At 38.6% G+C, this 21,637-nt stretch overlaps 1 protein-coding gene across 6 annotated transcripts in view; it reads right to left on the bottom strand.

The window, feature by feature from the left end:
• Window positions 1-21,637, bottom strand: part of ENAH (ENAH actin regulator) — a 114,292-nt gene that overhangs the window by 73,185 nt on the left and 19,470 nt on the right. The window lies entirely within an intron of this gene.

Raw genomic sequence — 21,637 nt, 5'->3', positions numbered from 1 at the left:
AACCCATCTTATGTGAAAGTTATTATAAGCTACAGTGATTATTTCTAAATCTGGGAATTCATGTTGGCCTTGAAATTTCCCAGTGAACTGTAAATAGCTGTTGCTTGGCACACTTCCATGACACTGGAATCCAATTCTAACTTCCAGTCTTGATGATTATAACAATATAGATTATGGAGGCAGGTGTAGTAGGGAATGCGTGTGATCCTGGCAGGAAAGAGACTGAAAACAAAAAATCCTAAGTTTGAAGTCAGACTGAACTATAGATATAGCAAGATTCTGCTTTTAGTTTGTTGGGTTTTTTTTTTTTTGGGGGGGGGGAGACTATAAAGTCTTCAAAGAAAATAAAATTGTCATTAGTTATTAGTGTGAAAGAGATACAAGTATGTATAATATTTAGTAGCATTGAATACTTAGTCCAACTAAATCAAAACCCAAACTTCACACTGTTAGATACAAGTACTAGAAGGAAGCCTGGTTTTCCTGCTATCCCAAGGAAACTCAATTTTCCAAGAGTATTTCTTGGGCACTGATGACTCCAGAGCAGATATTTATAGTCTGGCAAGTCCCTCACACTTACCAGCTGCCAACTTCGGCTCACAACTACTTAAAAATTGGGCAATTCTGTCCTAAAAAGCAAGCTATCTACTACAGCTGGGGAAACACACTTCTCACTTTCTTCCATTAAGATGAGGAGCCTAGTCCTTCAAATGAGGTTCGACATACTTTAGTTCTAAGAACTAGACTTGCTATGATAGTTACCATCCAATAAATTCCAGAAAAGATGATCTCAAGATTAAAAAAACAAGACAGCACATACTTGACCAGCCCTAGGCCACATATATCAGCTCATTCCGGGAGCTATGAAGAGCAAATGAACTTCTTAGAAGTTACTCATTTAACATTAAAATCTCATTATTATTATTATTATTATTATTATTATTATTATTATTATTATTGTAATTCACTCCATTATACAACCTGCTTTAATATGAAGTCTCCCCAAAAAGCCTGCAGTGACACTGAACCTTCCCTGTGGACAGCCCACAGTTAACCCTGAGGCAGGGACAAGTACCCCAGTGTGAAAACAATGGAGGAAGTTTACACCTTAGAGAATGCTGGGGAGTAGGTCATATAAAATGCTAATGCACTGCTCCCTGGTCTCTGACAATGGAAAAGGACACAGGGGTCAGTGGCCTGTGCTGCTCTGTTCACGCACAGGTAGTGACGGCAGCAGAGGATAATTGAGACAACCACTAGCTATATATAAAATTTTCAGCCAAATATAAACTGTTTGACATTCCAGCGGTTTTGCAGTTCCTTGCCCTGTGCTCCCATAAAACACTCAAACAAGATATAGTAAGTCAGTAGTACACTTCTGCTTTTTAAGTTAACTTTAAAAAATGAGCTTAATACTAGGATTTTCTGGTAATATCAACAAAGGGGTTTATGAAGATTATTACCTGCTGGAATGTGCTGAAAGTGACCAAGTTGATGTGTTTCAAAAATATGCTATACCTTGTATTCTTATATGCTATAAAAAAAGTTCTCCTTTAAGTGTAGCTTAGAAGCAGAAGTCAGAGAGTATGCAGCAGTGTTAAAGCTAGAAACTCAGATGATCACCACACACACACACACACACACACACACACACACACACAGTAGCTCAAGCCAACCTGAAACTTGCTAGTCTCAAACTCACAGCAATCCTCCTGCTTCAGCCTCCTGAATGCTAGGATTACAAACATGTATGACCCACTCAATAGTCTTTTTCTTTTAAGAGAGAGTAACACTGCTTCTCTGGCATATTGCTAGATTCAAAGTTTCAGAACAAACTGTTCTTAAATTTCAGTTGTGAAATGTAAATCACAGGTCATTTTTTTTTTTTTTTTTTTTTTTTTTTTTTGTAATGTAAGTGAGAGAATCTTTAAGCAGGGCCCAAAATCTGTTTCTGGGATTTTTTAAAAAATTAAATCGTTAAAGCCTACTGAGGCTAGAGAGACAGACCAGTTAGAAAGAACGCTTGCTGCTCTTGAAGGACCTGAGCTTGGTACCTAGCACCCATATGGTAGCTTACAATCATCTGTAACTTCAGTTCCAAGGAATTCAAAATCCTCTTCTGGCCTCCAAAGGTACCAAGGATACATATACATACATACATACATACATACACATACACACACACACACACACACACACACACAGACAAGACAGACAGACCTAAACAGACGCAACACTTATATACAAAAAATAAAACGAAATCAATCTTAAAAAAGAAACATACTAAATTCTATTTTTTGCACTGGGTAACAAGCTTTCTTCATCCTTTCCAGCTATTTCTAAATTAGTATTTCCTTTTCCAAATAAAGCCTCACTTCACTCACTGCTTTCTTAACTATTACTGCTCCACTGTATCTTTCAGTTCATATGCAAGCAGTTTTCTTAGACCTCAAGTCGGATCTCCACGTACCACAAATACGCAGAACAGTCCCATCACATCACCAGGCTCACTATAACAATATATGACACACACAATTCCTGGTGCAGCAGTGTATCACCTCTATCTACACAGTTACTACCTAAAGCATATTCAGACACTTGCTGAAATGTCAAGCAAGCAAATGGATCATAAGGCCCAACAGGAACAACAGATAACCATTATTTTAGTCATTTAAAGTATTTAAATTAGAAATATCCTCCCAAAAAAGTGCTAGTTGTAATATGTTCCTCAAAGTTCACTTAATCTCAAACAAAACCGTTAGAGGTGAGGCCTTTAAGAGTCATAAGGGCACTGTCCTCACAAATGGATTTATGCCATTATTTTAGGAGTATATTAAGTTCTGACTGTCATAGCTTCATGACAAAAGAAATCTCTTTAATCCCAGCAGAGGCAGGCAAATCTCTGAGTTCTAGGACAGCCTAGTTTACAGAGTGGGTTCCAGGTCAGCCAGGGCTACAAATAGAAACCCTATCTCAAAAAAAAAAAAAAAGAAAGAAAGAAAGAGAAAGAAAGAAAAAGAAAGAAAGAAAGAAAGAAAGGAAAGAAAGAAAGAAAAAGAAAGAAAGAAAGAGAAAAAAAGAAAAGAAAAGAAAAAGAAATCCACTCCGCACAACCCCTGCTCTTTTGTTAGAGGATGACACAGCAAGAAGGCCTTCATGGATAGGATCCTTGTCTTCTCACCTTCAGAACTACAAAAGAACTGTCCTGTGTGTATTAGCCAACATCATGTATGCTATTACAGCAGCACAAAATAATCAGAACAAAAATAACAAGCTATTTTATAATTAAATGTGAGTGGTAAGATTTTTATTTATAAAGACCCTTGCCACAGGCATAGAATATAAGGTACTTTACTAAACGTTTAATTAATGGAACTTTAAAAACCATACAGTGGAAAAAAGAAAGCATCTTCAGCAAATGGTGCTGGTGGCCTGCACGTAGAAGAATGCAAATGTATCCGTATTTATCTTCTTGTACAAAGCTCAAGTCCAAATAGATCAAGGACCTCCACATAAATCCAGATACAATGAATGCAATAAAAGAGAAAGTGGGGAATAGTATCAAACACAGTGGCACAGGGAAAATTTTTCTGAACACAACACCAATGGCTCAGGCTCTAAGATTAACAATTGACAAATGGAACATCATGAAACTGAAAAGCTTCTATAAGGCAAAGGACACTGTCAATAGGACAAAACAGCAACCTAAAAATTGGGAAAACATCTTCACATTCAATAGATGGCTAATAGCTAAAATATACAACAAACTCAAAAAGTTAGGACTACAAAAAACTAAATAACCCAATTTAAAAATGGGGTACAGAGCTAAACTGAGAATTCTCAAAAGAGCAATCTTGAATGGCTGAGAAGCACATAAAGAACTCAATGGGGATGACATTAGCCAAAATGCCCAACAGTGGGGATATGGAACCTGAAAAGAACACCTCCAGTAGATAGACGTGGCCCCCACCCATCTTTAAAGTTTTTAACCCAGAATTATTCCTGTCTAAAGGAAATGCAGGACAAAAATGGAGCAGAGGCCAGCCAAACTTGGGATCCATTCCATGTGCACACACCAAATCCTGACACTATTACTGAGGCCATTGTGTGTGCGAACAGAAGCCTAACATAGCTGTCTTCTGAGAGGCTCTACCAGCAACTTACTGAGACAAATGCAGATACTTACAGCCAATCATTAGACTGAGGTCAGGGACCAATATGTAAGTTAGAGGAAAAACTGAAGGAGCTCAAGGAGATTGCAACCGCATAGAAAGAACAATAATGTCAAATAACCCAGACCCTTCAGAGCTCCAAGAGACTAAGCCAAAAACCAAGGAGATACATGAGCTGGTTTGTGCCCCCCTTCCCCAACCCTCCCCCCTCCACCCAGCATATGTGTAGCAGAGGACTGCCTTGTATAGCCTCAGTTGGAGAGGCTTTATTGTTCTTTATTTAATCCTTTGGAAACTTGATACCCCAGGGAAGAATGCTGGTGGTGGGGTAAGTAAGTGGGTGGGGGAGCACCCTCTCAGAGTTGGAGGGTGGGGTGAACTCAGGGAGGGGGGACCGGGAAGGGGAGCAACTTTTGAAATGTAGATCTTTACCAACCCCATATCTGATAGAGGTCTAATATCCAATATATACAAAAAAACTCAAGTTAGATGCCAGATAATCAAACAATCCTATTAAAAAATGGGTACATAGCTAAACAAAAAATTCTCAATTGAGGAATATCGAATGGCTGAGAAGCATCTAAGGAAGTGCTCCACATCCCTAGTCATCAGGGAAATGCAAACCAAACCAACTCTGAGATTCCACCTCATACCAGTCAGAATGGCTAAGATAAAAAGCTCAGATGATAGCAGATGCTGGCAAGGATGCAGAGAAAGGAACACTTCTCCACTGTTGGTGCGGTTGTAAGCTGGTACAACAACGACTCTGGAAATCAGTCTGGCTGTTCCTCAGAAAACTGGACATAGTACTTACTACCTGAAGACCCTGTTATTTCACTTCTGGGCATAGACCCCAGAGATGCTCCAACATACAATAAGGACACATGCACCACAATGTTCATAGCAGCCCTATTTATAATAGCCAGAAGCTACAAAGAACCCAGATGTCCTTCAGTAGATGAATGGATACAAAAATTGTGATATATTTACACAATGGAGTACTACTCAGCTATCAGAAACAATGACTTTATGAAATTCTTAAGAAAATGGATGTATCTAGAGATTATCATCCTGAGTGAGGTAACCCAGTCACAAAATAACAGACATAATATGCAGTCACTGATAATTGGATACTAGCCCCAGAAAGCTCTGAATACCCCCAGAAACAACTCACAGGCCATATGAAGCTTTAAAAAAAAAGGCCAAAAAGTGAAAGCCTCAGTCCTTCTTAGGAAAAAAAAAGTGTATAGCACCCTCTCAGAGTGTGGTATACCTGGACCTTAAATCGTTAATAATTCAAAAGCTAAGAATATAGCCTTGTGGCAATTTTTGGCATTCAAAAATCGTTATGCTTAATCTATACACACCAAAAAAACTATGTTTCCACGTTACGTTCTGTTCTACATGTACTTTATGCTTATGGTAACTAGTAAGAGTGCAATGCATACCATCAAACCTCTAAAAGAATTAAGTACTGATAAAAATATATTCATATCGTGTTATGCCAAAATGCTTTAAAAAATCTGTACATGTATCTCTTTTTTAAAAAAGGTTGTATGAAAAAAAGCATGCATGAAAAAAATATTAAAATGCATTGCTTTATATGTTAACATATAAAAAACTTAAAAACCAACAAAAAATTAATTTAATAAAGGTAGAAACAAACAAAAAATCTAGGTATCTAGGGACTGGAGAGATGGCTCAGCAGTTAAGAGCACTTACTACTCTTCCAGAATACTCCAGTTTAGTTCCCACATGGTGGCTCACAACTGCCTATAACTACATTTACAAGGGATCCAATGCCTTTTTCTGCCCTCTGCAGGCACCAGGCATGCCCATGGTGTGGACACTCCTGAGAGCTCTCCCTCTCCCTCTCCCTCTCCCTCTCCCTCTTCCTCCTTCCCTCCCTCCCTCCCTCCCTCCCTCCCTCTCTCTCTCTCTCTCTCTCTCTCTCTCTCACACACACATATGTACAAGCAAAACACATAAAGTAAAAATAAAATATTAAATGAACCCCATGTTTAACAGGCACACAGAATTGACCCAGCTAAAGAGGCGATGGTGGTGGGGAATTAAGAGTACTGAAAATTAACTATGTAACAGTGTCCAAAATGTACTTGCTTGAGAGCAACTCAATCTATGTGCAATTAGGCATGCCACAAAGGATCAAACCAAGTATTTCAACAGTTATAAAATTTATCAAATAATGCATGGAAAATGAGTTAATTTAATGAAATGTATCTTGACATGAATAGTTGGTCACACTTACTGATTCCCAATAAAAGAAGGGAATACATTCCCAACTTTTCAACAAACAACCTAAAGCCATTCTCCTCATTGCACTTGGCCATTACCCTTTGATGTCTAAAGTAAGGCAGGCACTACCCCGAACATGCTCTGATAGGGTGTTCACACCCCGTAAGAATTACTCTCGTGTTGGCTTCTCATTTGTAGCAGTTATCAGCTGGCATGGTATCCAAATCCTAACCAAATGCTCAAAGCAATTCACATGCATCTCTAAGCAACAGCTGTGTAATCTTTATAGTATGTCTAAAAATATCGTTTAAAACATTAAATGAATTTCATCTAACATTTAGAAATAGGACTGAACGAAATACAGTCAATTCATGTTAACAGAGTCATTTAGCAGAAGGCAACATTCAAAATGACGAGCAATCCAATTCATAAAAAGTAAAAACGTTTATAGGCTGTACTTTTATCTCAGGAGTGTCCTCTTTTCCTGAGGATACACAATACCTGTAACTATAAGGGATAGGGCTTTTTGCTTGCTTGCTTGCTCCTTTGTTCCCTGGTTCTGGGAACTGAACCTAAGGCTCCTGGCATGGTCGATTAGCTCCCATCTTACTACTGAGTTTCACCCCAACTTTAAGCCTTATTTTTTCTTTACTACTAAAGAAGTTATCTTTTATGCAAAAGTTTAGAATGTAGAGCTCCTATCTTGACTTAATTATACATCCTCCCACAATTTCTGTAGTTGAAAATTCCTCTGAAGTTCATTTGTCTTTAAAGCCCATATTCTTTAATGCTCAGTCCTGAACATCTCACCACTACTGAGGCAGACAGCTGTGCCAAACACAATGTACAACTCATTCAAAACCCAATTTTCAGATAGCCCGTCCACCCGAGAGGTGAGCTAATAGCCTGCCAGGCAATCTCATAGGACAGATTCTTCTATCCACTGGACCTGGAGCTTGCTTGGCAGTGAGGTTCATACTGAGTTTGGTCCTCTCTGGTCTTTAAGTTCCTAATTTCAAAAGCAAAATGGTCCTGAAATACACAAGGTTCCTTAGACTGGGAAAAACCAAGAAGGCCACGCACAGCTTTAAGACTGCAGCAAAGCTTATAAGGTGTAAATGTACAAGGTGTAGATGTACAAGGTGTGCAAATGTATCACTAGTGCCAAAGCATATATTTTCTCCTGGCTTAACTCTATTCAAACAATACTCAAATTATGTAATAAAAACATGAATATTTATAAAATATCCATAGTAAGGTGACTATATTGCAGCTATGTAGGGAAGGGTTCATGTTGTTTACACTTAGGGAAAGATGTTATATAAGCCTAATTTTCAGGGCTATAATATACACAGACAAAAACAGAAAATCACTTAAGGAGCATCTACTAGGAGGGTGCAAAATACATTAAAAACACAATGCTCTCTGACCTCTATACACATGAAAGAAAAAGAGAGAGAGAGAGAGAGAGAGAGAGAGAGAGAGAGAGAGAGAGAGAGAGAGAGAGAGAAAGAGAGAGAGAGAGAGAGGGAGGGAGGGAGGGAGGGAAGGAGGGAGGGAGGGAGGGAGAAAGAAAACAAGCAGCTTTTACCAAATAAAGGTTTCTAAAATTATATCAACCAGCATTCAAATGTTTAAAACTAAAACTACTCCATATAAAATTCTGCAAACTTAACACACATAAAGCTATGGGTTTAAATAATCAAGATGAAAACCTTTGTTAATCCTAGATCCTAAAGATTAGGGAATAGCAGACATGCAGGAGACTTTTTAAATGAGCCATGTATTGTAAAGTATACATGTAAAACCAGAACTACAGAGGCTTAGGCAGAAGAACAAGAAACCTGAGGCTAGCCCTGGGCTACTCAATAAGATGTTAAAATAAAAACCAAAGCGAAAAATACTGTTCAATAACTCTCTACATACATGGTTTCGAGGTTTGAGTACTCTAATCTGATAGACAATACACACTATGAATAAAGTAATAATCATACTGCCCATTAAATATACTCAGAAACTTAAAGCAAACTTGATGGCGTATATAAAAGAGAATTCCTTGACATCTTTTACTCATTTAAAAAATGTACTTTTCTTAGTGTTCTGTTGCTATGAAGAGACAGCATGATCCAAGGCAACTCTTATGAAAGAAAGCATTTACTTGGGGACTTACTTATGGTTTAAGAGGTTTAGTCCATGATTATGGTGGGGAACATGGCGGCAAACAGGCAGAAGCTGAAGCAGGAACTAAGATCCACCCTGATCCACAGGCAGAGAGGACCCTGGGCCTGGTGTTGGTTTTTGAAACCTCAAAGCCCACCCCCAGTGACTCACTGCCTCCAACATTGCCACACCTACTCCAACAAAACCACACACCCCCTAATCCTTTTAATCCTTCCAAATAGTGCCACGCTATTGACTAAACATTCCAATGTATGAACCAATAGGGGCCACTCTTATCAAAGCACCACAGTATTGTTCAAGGCATTAAGTCCAAAATCTTTTTGCTGTGGCTTTAGTCATTTTGTTTCTTGAGACCAGGTCTCACTGTGAAGCCCAGGAGGCCTCAAGCTTATAGCAATCATCTTGCCTAACCCTTCATAGACACTGGGATTACAGGGATACACTACCACACTGTATCTTGTTTGTTTGTTTTTCTATACCTTGAAATGCCAATGGCTTTCTGAGTGATAATGATTAAAGATTAAACTGTAAAATAAAAACAATACAAAAAGAAGTAAGTGGGAAAATAAATGCTAAGTAGGTGGGGAAATATATGCTAAATATATCAGAGAGCCATGGGAATGACTTAGAGTAACAAATAATGTTTATATTGTACAAATGTTGATCTAAAAGAATGAAACATTTTATAAAATAAAAAAAATTATCCTCTTCTATTTAGCTAAAGGTGTCTCTCTCTCTCTCTCTCTCTCTCTCTCTCTCTCTCTCTCTCTCTCTCTCTCTCTCTCACACACACACACACACAAAAGCAACAAATATTTTCAAGTAGTAAACAGCAAAGATTTAAAATAGACATAATTTTGGCTGTTTAAGACCCAGGATAAAGGATTACAAGATGACTACAAGCATACTTATGGTTGTAACCTTAACTAATGGTTGTGAAGGGTTAAGCATTTTACACACAATAGGGATTATGTCTAGGCCATAGAGCTAATTCCCATTGCGCTTCAGAGAAAACAAGAGGAATCAAGTTACTTGTTAATCTCTGAAATACAGTACCTCAAGGGAGTATTGTGGGGGCCTTAACCACTATAACCTAGTATGAAAACCGTACTGTTTAAAACAGATGTAAAAGTGTTGTGCCTGTTCATTCAGACCCCTAATTGTACCGTACCAAACTATGCCAACAGAGCAGGAAAGGTGTTATAATCTAATTTTAAAATAGACTGAACTCAATCTCATTTTAAAATCCTATTGCAAAATAGGTAATTTTCTCAATTCTCGGCTAAGAAATGCCTAACAAATACAGCTAGCCTTTGCAATCACACTCTCAACAGCTGCGGTTACCCATACAAACCTGCACACTATCAATTTAGCCAATATTTCACCAAGAATGGGGAGGAAGGGATTCACAAGTCACCACTCCTCCTTGAGAAGCTACAGCAAATCGTGGCTGCTAGTGGAAAGACAGTTTCTATATGTCCCATGCTACAGTGGCACCAAAATAAAGGTGCAGTGGGGGAGAGGGCAGAGGAGAGACTAACAAAGCCGAGTATGAAGCAAGTGCAGGAGCTGTCACTAATCTCTCCTGAAAAACAAAGCTGATTTACAGAGAGGCCCTTCTTAAATATGGCACATTATATCCTGTGCTATTTTTAAACACAATTAGAAAATCAAAAGCAAGAAAATAGATGTATTCAAGAAATCATTTTTAAGACTAATTGCAATTAGCTAGGAATAAATGCCTTGTCTTGAAATAAAATTACTATTTAAAAAATAAGCTCTATTGCATGAAGTTTACAGTGAGAAGGTCGTGAATGACAACAAAGGTACAAACAGAGTCATGAGTTCTACCTCCACCATTAATTACTTATCCCTGACAGCGAACAGAATGATTACTTAGCGTGGAGCGAGTCACTTTACAACCCATTTTGTTTAATTCAGCAACAATCAAATGAATTAAGTATTGTTATTCTCGTTTGCAGATGAAGAAACTGCAGCCTAGAGGCTGAAGTGCTTGTCTAGATTTTAAAAGTACTAAGCCACAGAAGAATTCAAATCTGAGCATCTGGGGCCAAGAATCTCTGTGTGAGTGCATTTGGTCTTTTTAAAAATGGTTTCAACTTCAACAATTCTCAAAAAAAAAAAAAAAAAAAAAAAAAAACCTCATTCCACTCAAGTTTAACAAGTAGAAAAATAACAACTGAATCTTCAATTTCTGAACAAAGTACATTAAAAGCCAGTCAATTCCCTGGTTTCAATCTCAGCTCTGAAAACAAAGCCAGACAATTCACAAAAGACTTGGGGAGGGACAATACAATTATGAAAAAATACTAAAGCTCACTGGTAAGCAAAGAATGTACATTAAAACAAGATATCCTTTTGTACCGTGGGAGGAAAACAGCAACAAGTCAGAAAAGGCAAGCTCTTGCTAATACAAGTAAAACAAGCTTTCTGTAGGGGTGTTGGTATATAAGGATCAAGTCTTTGAAATAGAAGCATTCCCTGACTCAGCAGACTACAATTCTGTAGGTTTTACTTAAAGTGCATTATGCAGAATTTCAGATGCTAAACCAAACTCCTTATGATAAGAATTCCAACAAAGGACTGGTTAAGTACAATTTGAGGTTAAATCTTATGAAACTACCAGCCAGTCAACCACTGTGGTGGGGAAAAGACAACATAATTTAAAATGAGATTTATCTGCATGGTAATGGTAATTGGAAATGAAAAGACCACTAAGAAAGGACTATTTGATCAATTAATTGACTTTAAAAAAAAAAAAAAAGTAGGGTGTACTACAACTCCAGTTTATACAACTGGGAGCCAAAATATGAAATGTGAAATTAGGGAAATGTTAAAACTACACATCTGAGTACAAAGTCCATGCTGCTTCCACAAGGTCAAACCTACCTACTGAAATTCGACAGAGATAATCAGCCCTTCGGCACATGCACACCTGTCAGCTAGCACGCAGGAGGCTCACTCAGGAAAAGGGCTATATGGACTGGAGGCCACCCTGAGCTACTTACCTCACCAAGCCAGGCAGGGAATCAACAACAGAACAAGAGAGAAAGAGATAGCCCTGCTGGACTGGAGAGATGGCTCAGTGTTAAGTGTTCACTGTTCTTACAGAAGACCTATGTTTGGCTCCCAGAACATAGCATCAAATGGCTTCCCAGCTAATTTCAAATTTCAAGACTGTATTTGGTATGCACATAAATGTTTAAGAAAAAAATAAATATTAGAATATTCATAACATTAATAATATATAACACTGCAACTAATTCAAATGTTCCTCCACCTAAGAATGAGCAATTCACAATGGAAAGAGATAATCTTAAAATGAAGGAACAAAAAGTGTGAAAAAAACTACACACAGTTAATATCCACGCATGCAATATGTGCATCATGACTCCACTCAATTTAAGTACAGAGTCAAACAAAGCTCCAAGATTCACTGACACTGACTAGAACAGAGTGTGAAGAAAACTGTTTCTGACCCTATTAAAAAATGGGGTACAGAGCTAAACAAAAAGTTCTCAATTGAGGAATATCGAATGGCTGAAAAGTGCTCGACATCCTTAGCCATCAGGGAAATGCAAATCAAAACAACCCTGAGATTCCACCTCACACCAGTCAGATTGGCCAAGATCCAAAACTCAGGTGACAGCAGATGCTGGCGAGGATGTGGAGAAAGAGGAACACTTCTCCACTGTTGGTGGGGTTGTAAGCTGATGCAACAACCACTCTGGAAATCAGTCTGGTGATTCCTCAGAAAATTGGACATAGTACTACCTGAAGATCCAGCTATTCTACTTCTGGGCATATACCCCAGAGACACTCCAATATACAACAAAGACGCATGCAATACAATGTTCATAGCAGCTCTATTTATAATAGCCAGAAGCTGGAAAGAACCCAGATGTCCTTCAGTAGATGAATGGATACAAAAATTGTGGTACATTTACACAATGGAGTACTACTCAGCTATCAGAAAAAAATGACTTAACGAAATTCTTAAGATAATGGTTGCATCTAGAGAATATCATTCTGAGTGAGATAACCCAGTCACAAAAGAACAGATATACTATGCAGTCACTGATAATGGGATACTAACCCCAGAAACAACTCACAGACTGTGTGAAGTTCAAAAAAAAAAAAAGAAAGAAAGAAAGAGAGAGAGAGAGAGAGAGAGAGAGAGAGAGAGAAAGAAAGAAAGAAAGAAAGAAAAGAAAAAACCATTATGCTCAATCCTTACACACCAAGAAAACTGACTAATTCCGGGTTACATCCTGTTTTACATGTACTTTTTGCTCACTGTAACTAGTGAGACCTTAATGCACATTATCAAACCTTTGGGGGGAAAAAAAAAGCCAAGCACTGACAAAAATGTATTCGTATACTTTTATGCAAAAATGCTTAAAATTTGTTCATTCATCTTTGTTTTTTAAAATAAAAGTTGTTCAAAAAAAACTGGTTCTGTATTGTCATGCTATTTACATGTGTGTACTTAGACTTTGAGCTTAGAAAATATAATGCACAAATAGACAGTAAGCACAGTAAGAGATGCTCAACATCTTGAGTCTTTAGGAGAAAACAAAAACAAAACCAAAAACAACCAGAGTAAGGAGGCTAAAGAAATGACTCAGCAGTAAACAGATCTTAACTGCTTGTGCAAGAAAACTAAGGTTTAGCTCACAACTGTCAGTAAATCCAGTTCCAGGGGATTGGACATCCCTTTTCAGTCTCTGTAGGTATGCATGTGGTACACATACATTCATGAAAAACAAAATACACACAATAATAAACACACACACACACACACACACACACACACACACAAAATGAGGGGCTAGAGGTGTAGATCAGAGACAACACATTGAAGAAGTTAGGTTCAATCTCCAGTTAAGAAGGGAGAGGAAAGAAAGGAGAAAGGGAATAGAAAAGTAAGAAGGGAAGGGTTAAAACAGGAAAGGGGAGGGAGGAAAGGGCAAAGGAAGGAGAGAAGGAGAGAATACTGTGTTACAGATGTCATTTTCAGTCTCTGGGACAAAGCAAGCACAGTCTTTAGACTTCCCATCATCTACATGGGAGCGGCTCTCCGGCTCAATATACCCTCACTGGTCAGGTTATCTCAAAATTACCCCTTAAGAAAAGACTTCTCTCATCATTCAAACTGAGTACGCTCTGCTCTGTGTCCACCCTTTCCTTGCTAGATAGTTTATCTTCACTGCACTTACTAAGAGTAACAGCTTTATTGACACCTCTTTCTCCCACCTCTACTACAAAAAAAGCTCCGTGAGTGCATGGACATGTTTACTCCACGTTCCCAGGCCGAAGAATAGTGCTTATCAGTAATGACTTGTATAGCAAACCAATAAATCCTTCTGCTTTTTCAGTTTACCAACTGTCTATAACAGACGTAGGATTTTTTTCATCCTGATTTTAAATACATAAACAAGCAAATGGGCACATATTGAGTCAAACAAAACAGAGCAAACCAATGACATTGTTTTCATTAATAACAGGACCAAAACTAATCCATAACTCCTTCCTAATAAATTAACATGTACCCTTATAGCACTACTTTGGGGTGGGGGAACAGCTGGCCCTATTCATAGCCCTCAAAACAACATTTCTGGGCAGAAGAACACTTACTTAGCATGGGCCTCAGTTCATTTCCCAGCATGCTGAGAGAGAGCTCCACTTCTGACATTAGATTCTCCAGGAGACAACTGGGAATCCTACATGTACCCTGTACCTCAGGTGACAAACACAAGCTGTGATTGATGCCACTTATGCTCCTGTAGATTAAATGAGATTACTAACAATCCCCTTCTGGGTTTTGATTTGTTATGTCTGGTTCAAAGAACTCAGAAAAACATTTATGTTCATCCATTAAATATAAATGTTCTTTTAAAGGGCACAAGTGAACAGGAAGATAAAGAGATCCATATGGTTTGGTCTGGAAGGGTCCTGAGTGGGAGAGCTTCCATATGTTCCAGATGAGGCACTTTCACCCACTGAACACTTGTGTTCCTTTTACAACTCCCCTGGATCCCTTCAAATGCCCCTTCGAATGTGGGTTTTTTAATGGAGACTTCATCACATCAAAAATGACTAACCAAATCACTAGCCATCCTAATGGACTCAGCCTCCAGCTCCTCCTCTCCAGGACTGTGAGGTGGGGTTGACACTTCCAATGCTCACATTATAAACTGATTCCTCTACGAAGCAACTCCCACAGCTTGGTGTCTTTTGCAAGAATGCATTGAACACTTCAGCAATCTGAGATTTTAAGAACTTTATGTCAGGCAGTAAGAACAGAAACCAAACAGCTCTTATTATATTGCAATATCACAATGACCTATTTTCAGAAACTTAAAATGACTTGTTTCAAATTTTAACATCATCATAAAATACCAAGCCAACACAGATCCTATCTTGATCTCGATGTCCTAATGTGCTTTCCAGGCACACATAAAAATACTAAGTGTAAGAATACAGAATAATCACATTTATGGCACAAAAATTATTTTATAACTCTATTATAAGAATATAATAAAGTTGAAAATTCATTAAGTAAATAAGTTGATTCACTTTTACAAATAAATTTCAATTACAATATATAAGAAAAGCAGGCTGGAGAGATGACTCAGTGGTTAAGAGGTCCTAAGTTCAATTCCAAGCAACTACATGGTAGCTTATTACCATCTATAATGAGATCTGACGCCCTCTTCTGGTGTGTATGAAGACAGCTACATGTAACTAAAATAAATAAATCTAAAAAACTAACCTTTAATCCAAAGCTCCTTGTACGTTAGCCATTCTTTGGAGCTCACAATGCATCATCTAGATACTACAGAAAACCAAAAAGGCCAAGCCTAAAGCAACCACTTTATTGTATGAGCCTGGTTCAGTATCTTGATACACAGAACTCAGCATACACCCACTCACATTAAAAGCATCTACAGTAAGTTCAGATACATAGAGCATTGAAACACATCTTCACTTACACAACCAAAAGGCTTTTAGCCACACAGTGCTAAGCTGGCAATGAGCTGCTCTAAACTCAACACAATTAGTATCATCGCGATTGGTCTTATGTATGATCCATGTATGCAATCCCAGCTGAGGATGCTTAAAAACCATCTAAGCTTCTAAAGTTTGTGAGAGTGAACATTCCTATACACAATATTGATTGGCTAAGTATTATTTGATGCTTTCATCAACACAATGAGAATTATAATTCTACCATTACCAAAAAAAATTACAGTTAATTTTAAATTCAAACATTCTGTTATCAGTAACTGTTCAATTCCCAAGAAAAACCTCAAGAAAGGGCACAAGTAATATTTTCAATTTGCTCTCTCTAACTGCCAACCACCCTTTAAACTTCCTTACAGAGAAAGATAAAATCAGTTAGATTATCATTACCAGCCAGAGCTAAGTAAATGTAACCAGGATGAGCAGCAAAGCCTTTATCCTTGAGGCAAGAAAAAAAAAAAAAAAAAAAAAAAAAAACCAACCATAATTCAACAGTCAGGAGGCAGATTTCAACTACAGACCAACTTGCACCTAATTCCCAGACAGACTGCTCAGCAGCTGTTGCTCTTGTCAAAGTAGTCTCTACTCTCCCCCAAATATGCCCCTGGAGGAAACTGACAGCTCCCCAAAAGCAATCAGCCTTACTAGCAATCAACTTTTCCAATAATTAGAGATAAAAAAAAAAAAGGGAACCATGTACCCATGCCCTAAAACTAATCAAAAAATAACTCATCAGCAACTCTTTGTATGATTGACTTATCTCCCCTCCACTCCAAAAGGGCCATCCAGATGCAAAGTGGATCCTAGACATTCAGTCTACAAACATTTATTTAGTACCTATTAAATGTTAGGAATTATTCTCTCAATTTTCTGAGATACTAAGGAACCCTCAGTGGCTTCTCTAAAAACTCAACTTGTGAAAATTGTAGGTGAGCACTGTGTAAAAGAATGAAATGAAAAAGTGTTACTTCTGTGCCCCAAAATCTTCACATATCTTCCTTCTAAACAAGTATCTTTAAAAATAAAATCTCCTAAATTTTGTAAACTACACTTTCTATCCTGGCAAGTACAGGAAGAGACTGGTGGGACCACAGAAACAAAGACAAGGTCCTCAGTGTCAGAATGCTACACCCTCAAACTCACCCTGACAGCCAACCCACATCATGTCATCTATCCCAACAAACAGTGTATCTCAAATTGTTAGGGGTAGGAATAAACTGTATATGCACACAAGCTACCTTCACAACATTTGCCACCACTGTGTGCAATTAGATATTCCTATTTCATTTCTGATGTTAGACCAGTTTTTTTAAGTGCCTCCCTCACCCCTGCCTCTTTTTTAGATATTAAGGTAGGTTCGCTGGGAAGCTGCTCTCAGGCAAGTTAACTAGCCCCAAGGATTGAGGTCCAGGGAGTCCTCATGGGGATAGGGAGAAGAGGGAGAAAGGGAGGGAGGGAGGGAGAGGAAAAAGAGAGAGAACAAGAGCAAGCAAACAATTTCCTCAATCCCTTTCTCCACTTACTCTGTAGTTCTTATGTGGTGGCTGTGCAAGGGAGAATGACAATTACAGATAAAACCTACCAGAGTCCCCAGATTTGAGGATCTTTATTCCCTAAGCAGCTAAGTGAGCAAACAGGTGTGGCATAAAAGGGAAAGAGAACGCTCCATCTCAACATTCTTGTCTGAGATCCAGACAGTTCCAGATAAAGGCTCATTGAGTGAAGGGAGTCTGATGCCAAGCTGGATGAACTGAATTCAATTTCTAAATCTCACAAACTGTAGTTGTCCTACAGTTTCCAGATCTACACCATGGTATACACCCCCCCCCCCACCACCACCACCAACAGAGAGAGAGAGAGAGAGAGAGAGAAGGGGGGGGAGAGAATGTTTAAAGGGACCTGTCAAGTCAATTTTAAATTCATTGTGCTTTGTCAAATAAATTTGAACCATCAAAAATGTTCATAGCTGGGCATATGTCTTTAATCCCAGTACTTGGGGGTAGAAGGCCAATCTCTGAGCCTGATCTATCAGCCATTCTAGGTCACCACAGCTACAGAGTGAGGCCCTGTCTCAAAAAAGAGGGAGAGGCGACATGTTAGTGAGGGTTCAGTCATTAAGAACACTGTTTCTCTGGAAAGCCTGGATTCAATTCCAGCACCCACATGGCAGCACAAGTGTGTATACCTCCAGTTTCAAGGAAATCCATGTCCTCTTCTGGCCTCTAGATACCAGGCACCCATGTGGCACACAGACATAAAAGCAGGTAAAACATTCAGACACACAACCAAGACTGTGTAAGTTTAAAAGAAAAGGGGAAAACAAAAAAACAAAAAAAAAAAGAAAGAAAAAAAAGAAAAAAAGAAAAAAAACCCTTCAGAGTCAATTATACTGGGTTGAACCATTTAAAAATTAAAGTTGCCAATACCTGCTTTTGTAACCTCCCCAAACTGGTAATTTTGCAGTTTAACCTAATGGTATAACACATACTTCAGAGAAAACAGTGATTCAAGTAGCACTGCCAGTACTGGTTTAAGATCTTAACCTTCATTATAACAGTGTCTCAAGCTGGGTGCTAATCTCCTACCAAACTGGGCTGACTGTGAAAGCTGGATTGCCTAAAGTCAGTCTCTGGGTACATTTCAACCTCACTGTGACTGGTTTCTCCCTTTAACCGGTTCACTCAAAGTCAGGCTCCCAACACAAGCCTACTAGTACTTTTCTATGCCCCTTCTTTTTCCTCACAGAAAAACCACTACTTACAGCCACAGCCTCATCTTGTTTTATGGAGGTCTGCTCATGTCACATAAACAAATTGCAGGCTCCTTAATAGTAGAGATGACCCTTTTCAATCTTTGAAACCCTGCAATAAACTGTGGATTCAATTTAGGACAAGTTGGGTGACTCTGCCCTATACAAGGAATGGCTAATTTCCTCAACAGCTGAACCTCAAAGGGGATGAAGACCCAAAACAAAGGTCTCTAGAAATACCCCAAATTTTGACACTTTTGGCAGCTGTCAGTGGGTGGATTCTTCCTGGGCCAGTCAAAATGTGGTCTCTATGTAGTGGGAAAACTAGAAAATGCCTACCTAACCTAATCTAACAGTTAAATGAGCCTCCCTTCACTTGGCAGGTGATGGTGAAGCACTGTCTGCAGTGCTTCTGAACTGTTCGGTGTACTCAACACTGGGAATTCCATTCTTCCTCATACAGTATCCATTCTTGCAAAGTACATGAATAGAAACAGGTAAGCGCTGAGCAAGTACCTTATTTTTAAAAAAAGGTTTTTAGCCTTTTATGTGAATGGGTATTCTGCCTACATGGGAGTCTATACACCATGTGTGTGTTGGATCCCTTGGATGAGTTGTAAGCTGCCATGTGGATATTCAGAATTGAACCCAGGTTCTTTGGAAGAGCAATCAGTGCTCTTAACCTCTGAGCCATCTCTCCAACCCCACAAGAAGTGGATTTTAAAATGAACTTTCAGTCCAAGAGTGAAAGATACCCTTAGTTGTCTTAAGGAACAAATGTTCAATTTTAAAAACCAAGACACAATCACTTGATATATGACAAATACAAAGCAGGAAATTAATGTTCTCTAATTAATTATCTCAACCTCTAATAGAATTTCAAATAAATAAATAAAAACGTGAACAGAGATCTTAGAAGGAAGGTGATAGTCTCTTACAAATGTTCTTTTCTGTTTAAAAACCTTTTCTTGTGTGGAGCTGGAGAAATGGCTCAGTAGTTAAGAGCACCAACTATTCTTCCAGAAGTCATGAGTTCCAATTCCCAGCAACCACATGGTGGCTCACAACCACCTGTAATGAAATCTGTTGCCCTCTTCTGGTGTGTCTGAAGACAGCTACAGTGTACTCACATACATAATTTTTTTTCTGAAAATACAGGCATGGCAACGCATATCTAAAAGATGGGGAAGAATCAGCATTTAGAGGCCAAATTGGTCTCTGTTTAGCTTCAGGCCAGACTAGGTATCTGTACATAGCATAATCCAGTCCCCTAAAACAACAAAAACCCCACACATACACACATATCCAGTCTTTTCTTCTTTTAAAGAAAAGGAATGCTGCGATCAGCATTTCTGACCAATCGACAGTGGTGGCACATGCTTACAATGCCAATACTTGTAAGGCTGAAACAGGAGGGCTGCTTCAAGACTGAAAGCACATAGGCTGTTTTGTGTGTTTCATGGCAGCATATGCAATGGAATGAGACCCTGTGTCAACCAACCAAACATAACCAAACAGATCTGAACTGTGAATCGGTAGCACTATGAATCCATAGCACACAAGCTCTACTGACCTGGAGCTGAGTACCACCGAGAAGAGAAAAGCTGTATTGGGGAGGAACACCAAGAAGTCACCAAAGTCAAAGTGATCTGGGCTGAAGGGGAATGCAGTTATTAGCCAATGAAAACTTGGTTCACTATTATGACCAGCTTTTGGCAGAAACGCTTTCTAATAACTTTCCTTCCATCCATAGGAAGAATCTATACTTTATTCAGGGAGCAACTAAATCAGTTTCAGATGCAACAACATATCTGGAGGGAAAGCCCTATTTGTCTGCCATCACTCAAGTTACAAAATGCTTGAGGTTCCATAGCAGAAAGTCACTTCATACATTCAACAAATGTCTTAATGAAGCAATGACTGCATCATAGTAAAACTTGAACAGTTCAAAGAGCAGAGACTAGTAGCCTTCTCACTAACCTGACCACAACTAAACTCAGAATCTAAGTATAATTTAGGAAGAAAGCTCAGCAGAACCCAAAGTTAATCGTTCTTCAATTTAAAGGTCAGCATCAAAACATTCCCTGTTGCTGCCGGCTGTGAAGCCGTGGACACTCTGTGTGTTTGCTGGCTGGCATAAAAACTGGCACAACACTTTTAGAAAGCATTTTGGCAATATGATTCAAGAGCTTTTAAAACTGTTTCTATTTCTTAAGGGATCTAATACTATTTCTGGAATTCTATCTTAAGGACATAGTCTACAATTAAGAAAAAACCCTTTGGGTTCAGAAAAGTGTTATTCATTACACAAAATCACTCTACACTATGTAAATAGCCACTTAGAAGGAAATAGGTAATTTACAATGAAACATTCATCTAATAAAATTCTGGGCTTCCTAAAAGCTTAAAAAATGGAAAACATACCAAATGATCAAAATGCATGCATGCATAATCACCTGTACATAAATTACAACATAAGGGTTCTCTTTAATTGGATCTGGTAGTTGGAGGCTAGCCTGGTCTATGGAGCAAGCTCCAGGACAGCCAAGACTACATAGAGAAACCCTCGGGGGGTAGGAATTTAAGCAACATGAGAAGCTGTATAAAATCCAGCAGATAAGAGTCTTGAGACTTGCTGAGTGTAGTGGTGCATGCCTTTTCTCCTACCACTAGGGAGGCGAGGCAGAGGCAGGCAGATCTCTGTGAGTCAGAAGCTAATCTGGCCTATACAACGAGTTACAGGACACTTAGAGCTAGGGAGAGAGAGAAAGAAATATGTTCAAATAAATTAATAAATAAATAGTTTCTGGGTTTTGAGGTAAAAAATCTACCATAATACTGAAAGCGGAATGGGAATCAAAAAGAGAAAGGTAAATTCCTTAAAGAATAGAACAGCAGGGCCTGGTGGCTCACACCTGTAATCCCAGGAGTCAGGGGAAGGCTACTGCATAAGGACTGCAAATTCAAGGGCAGACTTCATTACACAAAGGGACCTTATCTCCAGGGGGAATGGAAACACAGCACTCACACAATACAAAGCAGAAGGAAAGAGGAATCTACAAGAGTCCAATTTTCAACGTGACAATCTGCCTTAATAACGTTTTCCTCCTTTTACCCACGGCTTACGTCTATTTTCCAGGTTAACAATACTACAGTTAACTACGAATCACCTATAAAAAAACACCAGTATAAACTAAAAACTGTAAGCTTTGGGCAACACTGTATTAGAATT

Source organism: Micromys minutus (genome assembly GCF_963924665.1).
Source record: "Micromys minutus genome assembly, chromosome: 1".
NCBI lineage: Eukaryota > Metazoa > Chordata > Mammalia > Rodentia > Muridae > Micromys > Micromys minutus.
This window is presented reverse-complemented; position numbering and strand designations above follow the sequence as displayed.